Source organism: Nestor notabilis, unplaced genomic scaffold (genome assembly GCF_000696875.1).
Source record: "Nestor notabilis isolate BGI_N333 unplaced genomic scaffold, ASM69687v1 scaffold1253, whole genome shotgun sequence".
NCBI classification, from domain to species: Eukaryota; Metazoa; Chordata; class Aves; order Psittaciformes; family Psittacidae; genus Nestor; species Nestor notabilis.
This window is the reverse complement of record NW_009923073.1, coordinates 31,109-46,322: the sequence shown is the minus strand read 5'-3', so window position 1 is coordinate 46,322 and position 15,214 is coordinate 31,109. Positions and strand designations below refer to the sequence as shown.

Genomic DNA, 15,214 nt, shown 5'->3' with positions numbered 1-15,214 from the left:
AGCAGGAAGGTGAAATGCTGAGATGCTTTTCAAATGTACAGACTGGACGGCTCATTCTGGGCCTGCTGTCCTTCAAACAATCTCAGTCATCAACTAGTATTTCACTGTTGAAACAACTTTCTTGGCAGTAGTCTCACACTGGATAACAAAGTCAGCATCAAGCACAGAGAAAGTATTCTCTCTGTTGATATAGTGAGTTATGAGTTAATCAGCTTAGTAACCATTCATCTTTTCTAATACACTGAATTTTAGTTTCCCAACAGCTCCTGACAAAATACATTTTACTGCTTGATGTATTTATTAACTCTGTCTGCACTGCATAGCTAAAAACACAAAATCATGGTTTTTCTTCTCTTTCCACAACGAAACTGGATACCACTAGAGGATGGAGGAGAGAACGGGATTTCATCCAGTTCTGGTTTTATCCAAACTAGTCAAGTGACACTTGGCATACTTTAGCTTTTCCTCTGATCTACACAATCCAGCAATGCCTAATACTTCACAAGCATATCAACTATTATCTACTACAGACAAAAGAAAGTAATTTCAAAATAAGTTTTGCATATGCACTTATTAAAAGTTCCCAAGTAGAAGTGCTCTAAAACCTATCTCTGACACTTCAACAACTGCTCCCACAATTCCACTGGAGGAGGCATAACCAAGAGTGTATTCAAATAACTAAGATTTCTTTGTTTTTCTGGCATTGCATAAACAGCATCAGACACATTTGTGTCAAAGTCTGAACAAAGATCTTTATCTCAAAGAAAAAGACATATCTCTTCATTTGCCATGTTGACTTTCATGGCACACCATTACACCTCACAGTCCTTCCTAGCTATTATCACCTATCTTTGCAATTAGGAGAAAAAGCAATAACAAACAAAACAAACACCCAAGCTTTGAGTCTTCTGGTTCAAACTCTACTTGATCCAGAAATACAATTTCATGCTATTCCCTATTTGTTGCAAACATATAAAATAATTTCATTTAAGGTCATTTCAATTTAACACATTTTAATGATCCACAGACCTCAAAGAATCCTTCCATTCTTTTCCTTTTAGCAACATTAAAAGAAATGGCTTTGTAAAGTCAACATTTGCAACTATAGGTTTACACCACATACCACTCCTTGAGCTACCTCACAATTACAGAACCTAAGTAAAAGTTTAGAATAGTTTCTAGTTTAAAAAGCAGTTATAAACCATGTGTTTTGAATTATCTGGTGAGTGTGTCAGCAGTGTCATTTACCATACCTTATAATAAGCCCTCCTTTGATTTTTAGGTTTCCATGAAAGAAGATGACATTGTCCTACCACAACACACAAATATTTACTGGAGTTCTCTTTTAGCTAAGGCTTAAGTATAGAAGCAATCTGAAATTGAAGCACCACCCACACCTAGCTCAGGAAGAAGGCTCTGCTTTTTTATAGCACAGCTTTTTCAGCCGCATAGCTCCAGATGGCCAGATCCGTCACAAAGTCCTAAACCAAAACGTCTAACAAAGGAAAACACCAAATAGGCCTCTGGCAATTTCCAGCAGCACAACAGCATCTCTGTGCTCTAACAAAACACTAGGGTCAGGAAGAGAAAGGAGCAAGGTTCCCACCCATTCACCCCAAAACGAGCATCAACTCCTAGCACTTCAGTTGAATACTTGAGGTTGCACCCACAATTACACAAGAAGTAAAAACCTTGCGTTTATTGTCATAAATCCAGCTCACAGGAACAGCTCTTCTACCATCCTTTTCTTTTCAGCCAGAATCACAAGGATCAGTATTTTCCAGCTATTGGTATTTCTTTCCACTATCATTTTCATTCTTCCTCTCATTTCCCTTAGCATTGTCAATTAACAGTGATTAGTTAACACTATTTTAAACTCTGATTGTTTCTCCTACGCACCGAGTCAATTCCCTCATGCCATCTTCACTGGCTCTTGCTTTGATCCTGAGAGTCTCAGTTCCCATTTTAAAACATCAATTGCTTAATCTTGGCTTGCCACTGCCAACTTAGTTGCCACTTTCAAAAGCAATTAAGAGAAGCCCTCTTCTTGACAGCTCCAGTTCCTCAGGAAGCAGAGCCCCGGTACCACTTCATTTCTGCTCAACTGTGTCTAACGATAATGGCAGGATACTAGAAGTCAGTGGTTATCAAAGACTATATACCATGCTAGACTAAAAAGAACGGCAGTAAAATGTAAACTGTGCATAAATTTTTAATGTAAATTTTACATAAAATGTAATTCATATTAATTCTTTAAAGTTTAATTAAGAGCATCATTTACGTTCTCTTCCTGAATGCACAGAAGTGCTCAGTAACAGACTAACAAATGATTTGCTCCTCTCACAACATGCAGTGGGAAAACACCAGGATCAGAGTTTGTCTGGTTACAAAAACTTCTAATAACCTGAGCTAGGAACAATGGAAGCACATTTTATAAACTGCTTTGAGGCTTTTACATTGTAAATCATCACTATTTGCTATATATGTTCCTCCACACCCATTGAAGCTCAGTGGAAAATTCACCATTCAGGAAAAACAACCGTAAGAGATTATTTATAGTATTAGCTCATAGCGCAGAATCATTTAATCTAATTGCCCTGAGGACAAAAAGTGTACTCCCATTTTCCATAATTACAAACTGTCTCATGTTCAGCACTTTGACACACTTGAAAAGAAAAGGTTGATTAGCCTGCCATTGGAGGGAATAAAGTAACAGCTAAATTGATGGAGCATCGGCTAGGATAGACCTTCACAGGCAAGCAGCTGCTCTTTGAAAAATGCCAATCAGGAAGAAAATAAAACAAGTTTAAACACCAGGATAAAGAGGTGTGCTAAGACAGATGGAAAGCCTTTGCTTCTATTCATATTCTCCAATTTTATTCTCCTGGTGAGCAGAGAAATCTGTTTTATCAACAATACTATGTGGCTAATACCCACAGCAGAAGGGTACCTCCTGCGTACATGTCCCCCCTTTGTTATTCACGTTAGCAACTGTGACGTTATTAGATGCAGAATAAAGCCCAAAGCAGTGTTAATCAGAGCATTTGATTTGTCAGAAGCAGATGGAATTTATAGAAGGAAAGAAAGAGAGGGGAAGGGAGGGGGAAGAGGACAGACAAAGCCACTCTTGATTTTCAGAAGTAAACCACTTTGAAACGCAGGCTAATATTAAGTCAGAGAGATTTATTTTCTGTTCCAATAGCCTAGGAATATAATATGCCCTCCAATTCTTATATACACATGGCAGGTTTAACAGAAGAGCTGATTCCAGCCAATATTCTGAGGTCTGGACAAGTAGAAAATGTTCTTTCTGAAGATCTTGTCTTTCTCAGGATGAAGCAAGATTTCAGACGTGTCCAATGGACTTCACCTCAAAAATGTCCCTACAGAGAGGTCCAGCCAATACTTCTTCCCCAGATACCATGTCTGCAAAACCTCACAACTCACTATAGCCTGGTCTGTTCCTGATCTCTTTCCCTCTTCCCTCTCTCAGGATGCCACACATTTCCCCTCCAAACAAGTGGGAATCCAGTTTTGATCACCTCCTTTTTTACTGACAATCAAAAAAACGTAGTTTTGTGAAAGCCATCAGGGGTCTTTCCCCAGCACTGTACACAAAAGCCAAAAACACTGCCTATGATTTTCTGCCTATTTCATCAACATCTAAGGCATTTCTTTTCAGCTGCACATTAGTATGATGGAAAACAAGAACAGCCTTTTGCCGGAAGCCTATGACCCAGCTGTGGCACTATTTTCCTTCAACCAGTGCAAAACACGATCTCTGAAGCTTTCTAATCCGGACAATGAAATACATTCTCCCTCTAAATTTTAGCAAACACTATCAATCCCAGTAAGCGTGTCCACATGACATTCAACAGCTCAGTCCTGTAAGCTGGCAGTAAAATACATCCAACAGACTGTCAGGAGAGTGACCTGGGCATGAGTCCAAGGTTGGGTCCTCCAAAAGTAATGTACTGTGGTGGCAGTGAGCAGGCAGAGTTTTGGTTCTGCACATTACCAAGCCAACAGGTCCATCTCCTGTCCTGGTAACACACTAACCATGGAAAGCCCACTAGGGCATACCAAATTGAACTAACAAGGCCCAGTGCCAGCCGTACACACCATAAACACCTGCAGACAAACAACAGATATACCTCGTGACTTCATTTGCCTAAAGGAGGGAATTTAAATACTTAACTCTTGTTTAGAGCAGGTTCCTGTTGTCAGCTGAAGTGAACATACACACAAACCAAGGCAGCTGAGGAGCAGTAGCAAGTATCTCCATGTCATGAGCTTTTCAGAAGAGCAGTTTGGTTTGGATTCACCCTTGACTAGTCACATTCCTTGAAGTTACACCAGCCAGCTGGATGCCACGTAAACATCACTTCCTCACCCATACTAATACTCAGCCAGTGGGTCTAACATGAACAAGTAACTCTCTTTTCCACAGCACGGCATGAACCAAAACAACCTCTCACCCCAGATACTGGGCTGTGTTACTCAAGGCACCAACCAAATCCCACACAATCACACAGGAGGACACAGCTGGGCCTCCTGTAGACCTGCAGCAAATCAGTCTGTAACATGCACTGCAATAATTATAAGTTGCTTGGGAGGGAAAAGGCATTTCTGTTTGTGAAAATAATAATTTTACTGGCCTGTGATATCCTTGATGGGAAGTACAGGAAGTGTTTTCTACTGCTTTATTGCAAACCATATTTAATTAGATATGGTTTATTTCCTAAGATAATCAGCACTTGCATGCTTGATTTAATGACTGCCTAAACCAGCCAACTCTTTACATTCAGTGGGTTTACTGCAGAAGTATATGCTGAGCCTTTCTGGTAGCCACTTCTGCATCAGGAACTCCAGACTTTTCCATCAGCTGCCAGCCTGACAGCACTACAGAAGCCTGCAGTCTCCCGCAAAGGGACACGAGAAATGTCAATGGCGAGAGATCTCTCCATGGGCCTCCTCAAGCTTTACAGTCCCTGAGGTTGGGCTTGTGAAAAATTCGGATTTATTCCACTAACAAGCACATTCCCAGGTTCAAATGGAGCAGCAAGGGGTAAGACAGCTGAACGGGACATGAAGAGGTGCAAACTGATTTGCTGTGCTTGGCTTCTACCAGAGTTTAACTAGAGGGCACAAAATGCTTTAAGCTCCCAGTTCACTATTTCATTTGCATACTAGCAGATTTGAATTGCACCTCTGAGCTCTTGCATATAAGTGGAAATGAAGGGTTGGTTGGACTGGGAGGGAAAGGGGGAGCAGGGGAAAACAGTCATTCCCATTCTGCGTTGAAATAACCAGACTCTCGATACTGTACAGAAAATTGCATTAGTTTCTGTACTTAATACAGAATATGTCTGAAAAATAGGGAAGTTTACTGGTCAAACACATGTGTTCAGCTTTGACCAAATTTTACATCAAAGAAATCTTTTTCTGTAGAACAAGACATGCTTTGAGTGTGCTGCTGCACTGCGTGAATAGGACGCTAAAACTCCCCCAATAAAACTGTAATTCAGCTTGACTTAAGTGACTAAATGTAATACACATTCCATCAATATAAGACACTCAGAAACAACTACTCCTCATTCTTAAAACACAGACTGTGGCTAAACACAGGTCCTTATAATTATCCATAGTCATTTCAGAAAAAGACAGCCTAGCTCAAAGTAGAGGTTAAGTGAAATACGTAGAAGAAAAGACTCTACAGCCCTATTAAAGGAACAACAATCATTATAGCTTGGCTCTTCTTGCACAGATGGGAATATACTGTTAGTTGCTTTTTTTCCTTTTCTTTTTACATTTATTTTTTAAATAGGATGTATCTTTGGGCCTTATTGTTTGAGCTTGTCCAAACCAGTGGCAGAGCACAGATGCTCCACGTAAAAACGTCAGCGACTTCTCAATCTTGCCAGTGAAACCACAATAGGTCTGAACTGTTTGTGAGGATTTCCCTGAGACAGAGGAGAGGAGAGGGAAGTGCTGCTCTTAGGATTCAATGTGAAAAAATGCCTAGTGAACAGGCAGTGTGCCATGGTGCTTAGCAAAAAGAAACACCTGCTTTTATTTGCAGCCCTAAGGAGCATCACCCTCAAGTCAGAGGGTAGAAATAAGTTATTTCCTCCTGATGCAGTGGGAGCCATTCATTAGTGCAATAGACTGCAACGGAAAGCAACATTTTGCCATCAGAAAAAATGCTGAGCACTCTACCAAATTCATATTGCAATACTGAAGAAACAGGAGTATTATCACATCCTTATAGCCTTTGTAAGCTGAAGTAAGTTGCTAGTCATCAGATTTGAAATCTAGACTCTAATACAAAAGCTAGCATGCAGCTGCCCACAAGTTTAGCAGACACAACAGTGACAATAAAAGTAATCCAGTTATCTGGAAAACATCTGATGGGCAATGTCAACACTATGAAATTACATAGGTATGTTGCTACTTTACTCAGAGGAGTTAAGTAACTCTTAAGTCCTCTGCTTAACAAAACTACCTGGTTTGTTAAGTCGCATAAGGCTTCTTATTTTTTGCCTCCCAGCTCTCCTTTCCAAATAAAACACCTCTCATGAACCCCTGGACAAAGTAGGCACTAAAGCTTATCTGAGCTCCTGAAAGCTTGTTAGCTCAGGTACAACATCAAGCTAAAGTGTCTATTCAGCCTATAAAAAGGCATTTGCTGAAGTTTGTGTGTAAGATTTGTGGATACATATATTGAAAATTATCTTTCCATGAATGGTAACAGCAAGAAATGAAAAGCCTCTTCAGACTGCTCAAACACTAAGCTTCCGTTTAGCCCACGTGGACTATTTCCAGAGACGATGTATTTCATCTCTGTCCTTGGTTGGTCTGCTGGTACTCAAGGAGGAGAACAACTGCACACATGGATACATCCTCACTAAGAATCATCTTGAAGTAACTATGACGGGTTGCAGTTGGAACTCCACAAGGTTTAGCAACTAAAAATCATTTCTGTAGTGTGTAAAAAGGAAACTGTATACAAGAAAAATGCAGATTTAGACTAATTAACTGAAATGACCACAATTAAACTGCCTTTGTACTTCAGACCTTTGTTTGTAAAGCCCAGTCCCAGCTCTCTTATCTATTCAAAACATAAGTAAAAGATTATTCAGTATGCTAGACAGTAAATATTAAGACTGTTTATTTCCTGATTCATAACATGAAAAAGTTTATCTTTAATAACCCAAACTACATTAACCATGATGTACCCAGAGTTGAAGAAATCAGAGCCTTTTGCATGAAGTTGCCAATAAGAAGAGATTGAATGGAAAATGTTCTGTGGCTAAAGGTGCTACAAGAAGTTTCTTTAAGCCTTGTTTATGCTGTATCTAAAACCATGACAAAGGCTCCCAGCTTAGCAGATGGGCATTTCCTGGTGTGCTATAAACTGCTAAAAGGAAAAAAAAGGAAAAAAAGACAACCATTAAACACAATGAGACACTGCCAATGAAAGGACGACAGATGTTCTTAATTGCAATTTGAAATCCCTGATCTTAAAAGAGTACCATGCTGCCAATTCAGGAAAGGCATAATGAAAGTATAAAATGGGATTTCTCATTTCTGACAGAGCTTCTACCTGCTCTCACTTTTCAGTCTGCATTTAAGAAGTAAAACACAGCAGTGCTGCTTTTATAAGTACTTCTCATTCTTTTCGGCATGCAAAAAGTCCCAAAATTCTAATGAAAGGAAAAATGACGCTGTCGGATCCTTTTTTAAAAATCAGGTTACACTTAAAGCTGCATGAAGTGCTCAAAACCGCTTTTATTTTCAAGTCCTACCATAACATCAATTTTCTAATCAGAACTTCATTTCGTTAAGTAACACAAAAAAGGCTAACCTTAGTTCTAGCCTAGACGTACAAATGGAGAGGTGGAAGAACTATTTGTAACATGGAGAAGAGACAAAGAACAGCTATATACTGACCACGGAGAGCTGTGTTATAAAACTGAAAAATTACTGCAGGTCCTTTCCTTTATTTAATTAAGTGCCCACTTAATTCACAGAATTCAGTCATCCGTAGTGGATTCTTGAGCCTTCTGTGTATTAGAGGGATTCTACTTCAGGTGAAAATGCAAATTAGTTCTTAAAAAAATCTCAGCATTTTATGTCCTAAAAATATCAATGGCATAATGTGAACAGAGGCCAGAACACTCCAGTTCCAGGAAAATGAGAGAAATGGGATCTGGCAAAAAAGTTACCATTAGTTTAGACTACTGGAGCATTAACACACATCTCCAGCTATCCAAATATATTAAGGCTTTTTTTTCTTTCTTTAATTATCTTTGCTCTACCAATCCAGCCAAATCCCAAACTTTTTTACGCTTACAAATAAACACAGACTATAACGAATACACTCACACGCAAAAAAAAGCCCAAAAGAAGAGAGATCATCACAAATAACTAAAAACATTTGACTCTCGATCCCCAACATGACTGAAGTCAAATGTGAAAGTATGCTGTGTACAGAGGTATGAGTAAATATTTGAAAACAGTTCTGAAAACAAAGTTACTCTGTTGAGGCTCTAAGCCAGCAGTTAATTCATGAAGGATGCCCCAAGATTATTTTCCTTCATACACCATGATGACAATTACAGAGTTACACAGACATCTGGAATAGATCCAGAGTTAAGTGTTTCCCCTACAAACTCACCATGTTTTAAAGGTACCCGATTCTTGCATTTTTGCAAGCTGCTTCAAGAAGCTCACTGGACACGTGAGTGTTGGCCAGGACCACACACAGCTCCCCAAATGAGAAACTGATGGAGGAGCAGGCTCTGCTGGAGCCAGGTGGGTCCTGCCCAGAAAGGGGGGGCTCTGGCAGCAGGACTACCAGTACTGCCAACTGGTATGGCTGTGAGACCAACATTGCTTGTGAGCCAGGGGATCTGGAGCTTTTGAATAACTTTGTCATGGCCGTGTATGCTGCTTGGCTTCTGAGGGACCAAGAGATGCTGAAGGGTGAGGCCAGAGGCAGAGTCCTTTCTGGAGTATGTGGGAGGACAGCCTTGGCAGTGTCCAAGGCCAGGTTGGACAGAGCCTTGGGCAACATGGTCTAGTGTGAGGTGTCCCTGCCCATGGCAGGGGGGTTGGAACTAGATGATCTTAAGGTCCTTTCCAACCCTGACTATTCTATGATTCTATGACAGATTTGTCTTGATGCTGGCTATATTCCCTGTAATCTATATACACTCCTTCTTATTTAGGAAGTGTTCAAACGCCACAACATAAAAATCCACCTGGGCTCCTCACCACCAGACCGCCTGATGTCTGGATGAGCCTGGGTGCAGGCAGCTCTGGCAGCTCCACCCTACCTGTGCTAAAGCTCTGCAGCTACACACAGCATCATATGTGTTTACACTGGAAATCCCATGTCCTGCACACTTACAGAAGAACCACAGCACCAATGCCACGCAAAAAGAATTTAAAGGGCCTTTTCATTTCTTAATTTAGGCAGCTCTACTTAGGGGACCAATGGAAAGGCTCATTCCAGTGAACTTTGGAATCCCATGTAAATGTCACTCCAGACCATTTAAAAAACTAAAATAAAGCACAACATTCATCTAAACACTGCTTTTCCAGGCTGTTTATATTTCTTGGGTGTTGGTTGCATTTTTTGAGCCTCCTTACAACTGCACATCCTGCTATAAATCAGTTCCTGTATTATTATCCATTATCATAAAATTTCATGCAATCTAATATGGGCAGCACACAAGCAACTACTGTTCTTGTCAATAAGACTATACTCACCTCTGAAGCACTGGGGTGAGAGAGGTGGCTGTATTATGTGCTATCCAAACCAACTAAACCAGCCCTGCTCTAATTTCAGGAAAAAGCTAAATTCATTGTTGTATGCGAGAGAAACCTTGCTTTATACCCTCAGCCTTCAAGTTCACCAATCTCTTCCAAAACGCTCCTCAGGAAATCAAATGGCCATTCCTATATGGCCACATCACAACTGCCTTCCTCAAAACTCTGTTTCCTCAGAAGGACTTCTGAAGTCTCCAACCAAGTATGAAATTAGGGAACTATGTATCCCATGGGTGGTGTGCCAGCAGCCTGCAATAGAAGAGGCTTTTCTCAGGCATGAAGTCCTTCTGATTCCTGAAGGAAGTGTGATGCTTCATCCCCTTTTCATCAATATGCTTGAGGGATTTACATTCATGGATACACCATATCCAGTATTGCCTCTCTACAGAGGTTAAGAGAGTATTAAGTTTGACACCTTCCAAAATAAGACTTCAATATTCTCTGCAGGGTTTTTTTTACCCCTTCTTCTTTCAACTCGTTCCTAGCATGGGTTTAACCATTAGGTCCTGGCAGTCATCCCTAATTGTTATTTATGACTTCTGTCAGCCCTGGATGTTCCCTCCCTGCTCAGGGGTTAATTTTGCCAACTAACCACTGAAGTGATCATTTTCCCTCGGCTACAAATCTCTCCTGAAAGAGGCACTCGGCTAAGCCGCATGAACAACTCCACAGACTGAGTGTCTGGAAGAGGCAGGAATTATTAGAGATAATAACTGCTAATAATTGCTGCAAGGCGAACAAAACCATGAGGGGATTTAAAAAGGAAAATAAAAAGTAACAATAATAATCCCAAACAACAAACCAACCCCATAAAAAAAGCCCAAACCAAAACAAAATGAAAACAAATGAAGATAAGGAAGGGACAAACTGAAAAGGAAATGTTAAAAACAAACATACTAGAGCAATGAAGGACACTAAACTATGGCACAGGCTCTCACCCCACCATCCCCTTCTTCAACAAATAAAGATAGCTACTGTGTATGTTAAAGCTCTGCTACCTATAGGGAAAAGTTTAGTTTTACATACAGGCAAAACCTATCCTTCACAGCTGGGGCTTTATCATGCCCTTCAGACAAAAATATTTGCTTTAAATCAAGCAAGAAAAAGAGTTACTGTAACCTCGGTGTTTCCAAAGGCATGCAATCCTGGGATACCAGCAAAAAAAGCGAGAAGCAAAAATCTAACTTCCATATTCACTGCTTACACGGGCTCAGAACTTGAAAAGGAAACAGCAAATTGTATCTATTGTCAGAGTAATTGCAGATACCCACAGGGGGATGATTTATCCCAATAATTATTAATATGATGGTCACTGAAACGGGACATATCAGTAAGTAAGACATTCTTGCATTTTAACAGACACCAGGTTGATATCTTTTTGCTTGTATCCTGTGTAAAGGCAAGCTGGTTTTCAGGAGTGACCTGCAGAAGTTTAAGTGTCTGAATTTGAAAGCTTTTAATGCAAAACTACTAATAAGTAAATTAAATATACAGCAACATTACCTAAGTGGAATTAAATACATGTCTGATAAGAGTGCTCTTCAGCTATTTGCCTGCTGTCCCAGTTATTCACCATAAATGCTTCAGTGCATAGCTAAAACAACCACACTGACTCTGAACTCTTATCTGCTTGTAGCTTGCTGTTAGCAGTACAGTTGCCACTTTCTATTTTGTCCCTCCATTTAAAATAAACTGTGATTCTTCTGAAGTGAGCAGGTGAAGGCGTTTCAGAACATAAAGGGGAGCAAAAAACCACCTACCTCCCAGAGACAGAAAGCTGACAGGAGCAAGGAGCTGATGCTAAGATAGGAAATGCAAGAAAGCACCTACCCTGCAATCCCTTAAAGCAAATCTGTAACTGGTAGGAAAGTGATAGGGCATGATGGTTACAAATAAATGGTATGATAAGCAATTTATTGCCTATTGCCTTCCCTTCAAAGATGCCAACAGTTGCCTTTGTCACTGGCAGAAGTCAATGTAAATTAGCAAGATAAACAGACTGGTTCTCTCTCATGTCTAGCTTACCCACAAGGTAAGCAAAGCAGCAATTACATCAACTGAAAGAGTAATTACATCAACTGAAAGAGCAGAACAGAAGTGTAAGGACAGCACAAATCAAGCAGCAAGCTGTTTGAACACTGAAATGTCATACTCTGCCCTGTGAAGTCAGGGACAAGTTTGATCCTGCCTTGCAGATAAAGACAAAGCCAGCAAGATTAACAAAATGTTTTCAAACAACAATTAAAAAGCTTGGTAAACTTCCTATTACAGCTATGAAAATAGCCACAGACTATGAAAACAAGCATTCCAGGAGACCTAGGGAAGTAACACTTTATTACATGGTGTCACAACAACAGTGGTGCATTTAGAGAGGAATGAACTGTTAAAATAAAAACTCTTTGATCAGGTATAACACTATATATAATTTTATCAGCTACAGTAATATCCAGAATCACCTGAGCAGAAACTTTCTCACAGAAATGCAGTTTGGCTGTCCATTTAGTGTGCGTCCACGACCTTACTCTAGTTTCCAAAGATCATTACAATAAAAAAACAAACCAAAACCCAGCCCTGCTCAAACCCTGCAATTAAGAATTAACTGGCGTCGCTGAAAGCGTCAGTCACTCTCACAGACGCTCTTGAGGAAACACAGAGCAGATGACTAGGTGTTCACTCCCCTCCTCCTTGAGATTAGAGCTAAGAAAACACATGAATAGGTTTTTCATTCCCGTAGGTATATTTCCTTCAATGATGATCCATGGGAAAAAATTCTTAAGGCATGGATTTCCTTCATGTCATTTTACACTTCTCTTTTTCCTTCCATTTTCATTTGCTCACCAAGCCCACTCTTTTACTGGGACGGTTGGTATTCTCATGCATATCCTCCCTATACCAATCCATCACATCGAATCTCTTGCGTGTACCTCAAGGAGACACAAGAAGGTCATAAAACACTGCTGGTACATAACCAAGACATGATTTAGATTCCTTGTTTCCCAGGAGCTCCCACACAGAGCTGGAGCCCTGGGAACATGCCATGGCTGTCTCATCCAAAGACGCTGACGCTTAAAACCTGCGATTCCCAAACCTGAATCCTCTCCAAAATCACAGACCCTAGAGAATATGAGCAACCATGCCAACAGGTGACAGCATGTTTATTTCTGATGGAAGATTTTTGGTACCATAGAGGCCTGGTTTCTCTAGGAATCTCCAACCAAACCACTGCTAGAATTTTCGTGCAATAAATTGCATTTTTCTAGCTAGCACTAATAATAAAATCAGATTGATTATTTGTAGAAAGGAGATGCTGCAATAAGAAACTCACTAGATATCATTTTATTTCTGGGTCATATGTGTTAGGTTCCTTATAAACAGTCAAGAGTTTTGCTTTGCTCAGGATTACGCAACAGGAATCAAGTCTCTTCCCGAAGCACACTTACACTGTATTATAGTGGGCTTACCCACAATCAATTCTTCTGAAGCAGCCATGGCTCAATGCAGATTTACACATCAAAGAAAGATAAGTACATACATCTCCACAAATCAATGTTGGGTTTTTTACCCCCATGTCACAAGAAATACCATGAACTGCAATTTGGGTCTCAGTAGCTCTTCATTAAAGTTCCTGAGCAGCTAAAAAAACCACCCTGTGGAAGTGTAGCAACCTCCCCAGATATGCCTGAGCCCTGTTTTTAACTGTAGCCTGCTACTGCCAAATCAGTCAACCCTGGAATTAGCTGCAAGCTCTAAGGCTGGGATGATGCCAGCTCTGTCCCAAACCCAGTCCTTGGCCTGTACTGACCAGCATGGCAAGCAAGTGCCCCATTGGTTAATAACCCAGCTGTGGCTGCAGCAGGACTACACGGCCACCCTTTAAGCCCACCTCATGGTCTATTAGCCAGTATTCAAGTACCACCTCTATGATCACAGACTGAACAACTGGACAGGCATGATTCCTTAGGCTACAGCACAAGACACTATACATTAAAGGGGATGAAAAGTTGTTTAAGCTTCTCAGAGATGGCATAAGGCAGCCTACATAGCACTTATTTCATACACCTACAATATTTGAAAAGTATCTTCTAGAGATGGTGAAAGTTTACCAATTTTAGCACAAAGTGACTCTCTTAATTCTGCAGTTCTCACAAGCATCTACAGACAGGTGGAAGGGGAAGCAAGGTCACCATAAAGTAAGATAATTTTATACTTCTACAGTCTGAAAAGAAAACACTGTGTAAAAGAAACCATAAGAGACACTATTTCCCAATCAAAATACATACAAGAATGACTGTTGACTATTTCTGTTCTGGAAAACCACCTCTCAAGAATAGTGGAAAAATGTGGAGGTCAATATATTATTAGGTACTTGATAACACGTAACCAAGTACATAGCACTGACTTTCAGAATGTCAAACTAACTCTCAGATTTTCTTTTTAAAATCCTCCATCATATGACAAAAAATTTTATGCAGCTGAACAAAGTTAGCAGAGCAGAAAGTTCTTTTAGCAAGCAACTCTGTTAATTTAGCAAGCAATTGTGCTTGCTGAACAAAAGTGTACAGAAAGAAAACCTGAACAAAGTTCAGATCCAAGAGGGCCAAAGAACTACTGGAAGCTTATTTGATGTGATGATTTTGTTGTTTGCATTTCAGCCAACGTATCTAGATAAGTTACAGATGAAGTGTGAAGGCAAAAAATTAATCAGAGCAGAATAAGTTCCAGAATTCCTTCCACACATAATTCGCTTTTAACCTTAAAAGCTGGGACTGAAGGAAGATGCATAAATTTATGGCCATGTTTAGGCATTCACTCAAGTCAATCTCCTAAATATGTGACTGAAAAGTCAGGTGGCAACATCCCAACACACTGGAAACACTTCTCAATCCTAGTGTCATGACAAGGAGAGAAACAGCTGGCTTTAATCTCACCACTATGACATCTAAGGAGATAAAACCACTACTGCAACATACAGACCTTGAAGATCAGGTACCTCACTTTCAGCCATACCACCCAAACCCATGATCAAAGTCTTGTCCTGTTATGGACTTAACAATGTTCCATTACACTCAATAATTACAACCAAATAATATGGGTCATGTGTATTCTTTATAACCACAAAGCCTCTGACTTCTTTGCAATGTGCACCCCTGTAGAGAAAAAGGTGAACAAAAGCCAGAATAAGAACTTAGACCTACTTCCCTGTCTTCTATTCCTAAATTTCGACTTGGAGTTTACATCATATGCAAATTGTATTTTGCAGTATTATATGTCTGTATGTATGCTATATATTTTAGCCTTAAAATTTGCATTATATATTCATGACATTCTGGTGACCTCTTAGAATGGGCTCGTTTCCACCCACCCCAGAGGAGACCAA

The 15,214-nt window shown here is 40.1% G+C and overlaps 1 protein-coding gene across 2 annotated transcripts in view; it reads right to left on the bottom strand.

The window, feature by feature from the left end:
• MYO1B (myosin IB) overlaps positions 1–15,214 on the bottom strand; it is a 94,046-nt gene that overhangs the window by 63,674 nt on the left and 15,158 nt on the right. The gene's annotated exons all lie outside the window — the stretch shown is intronic.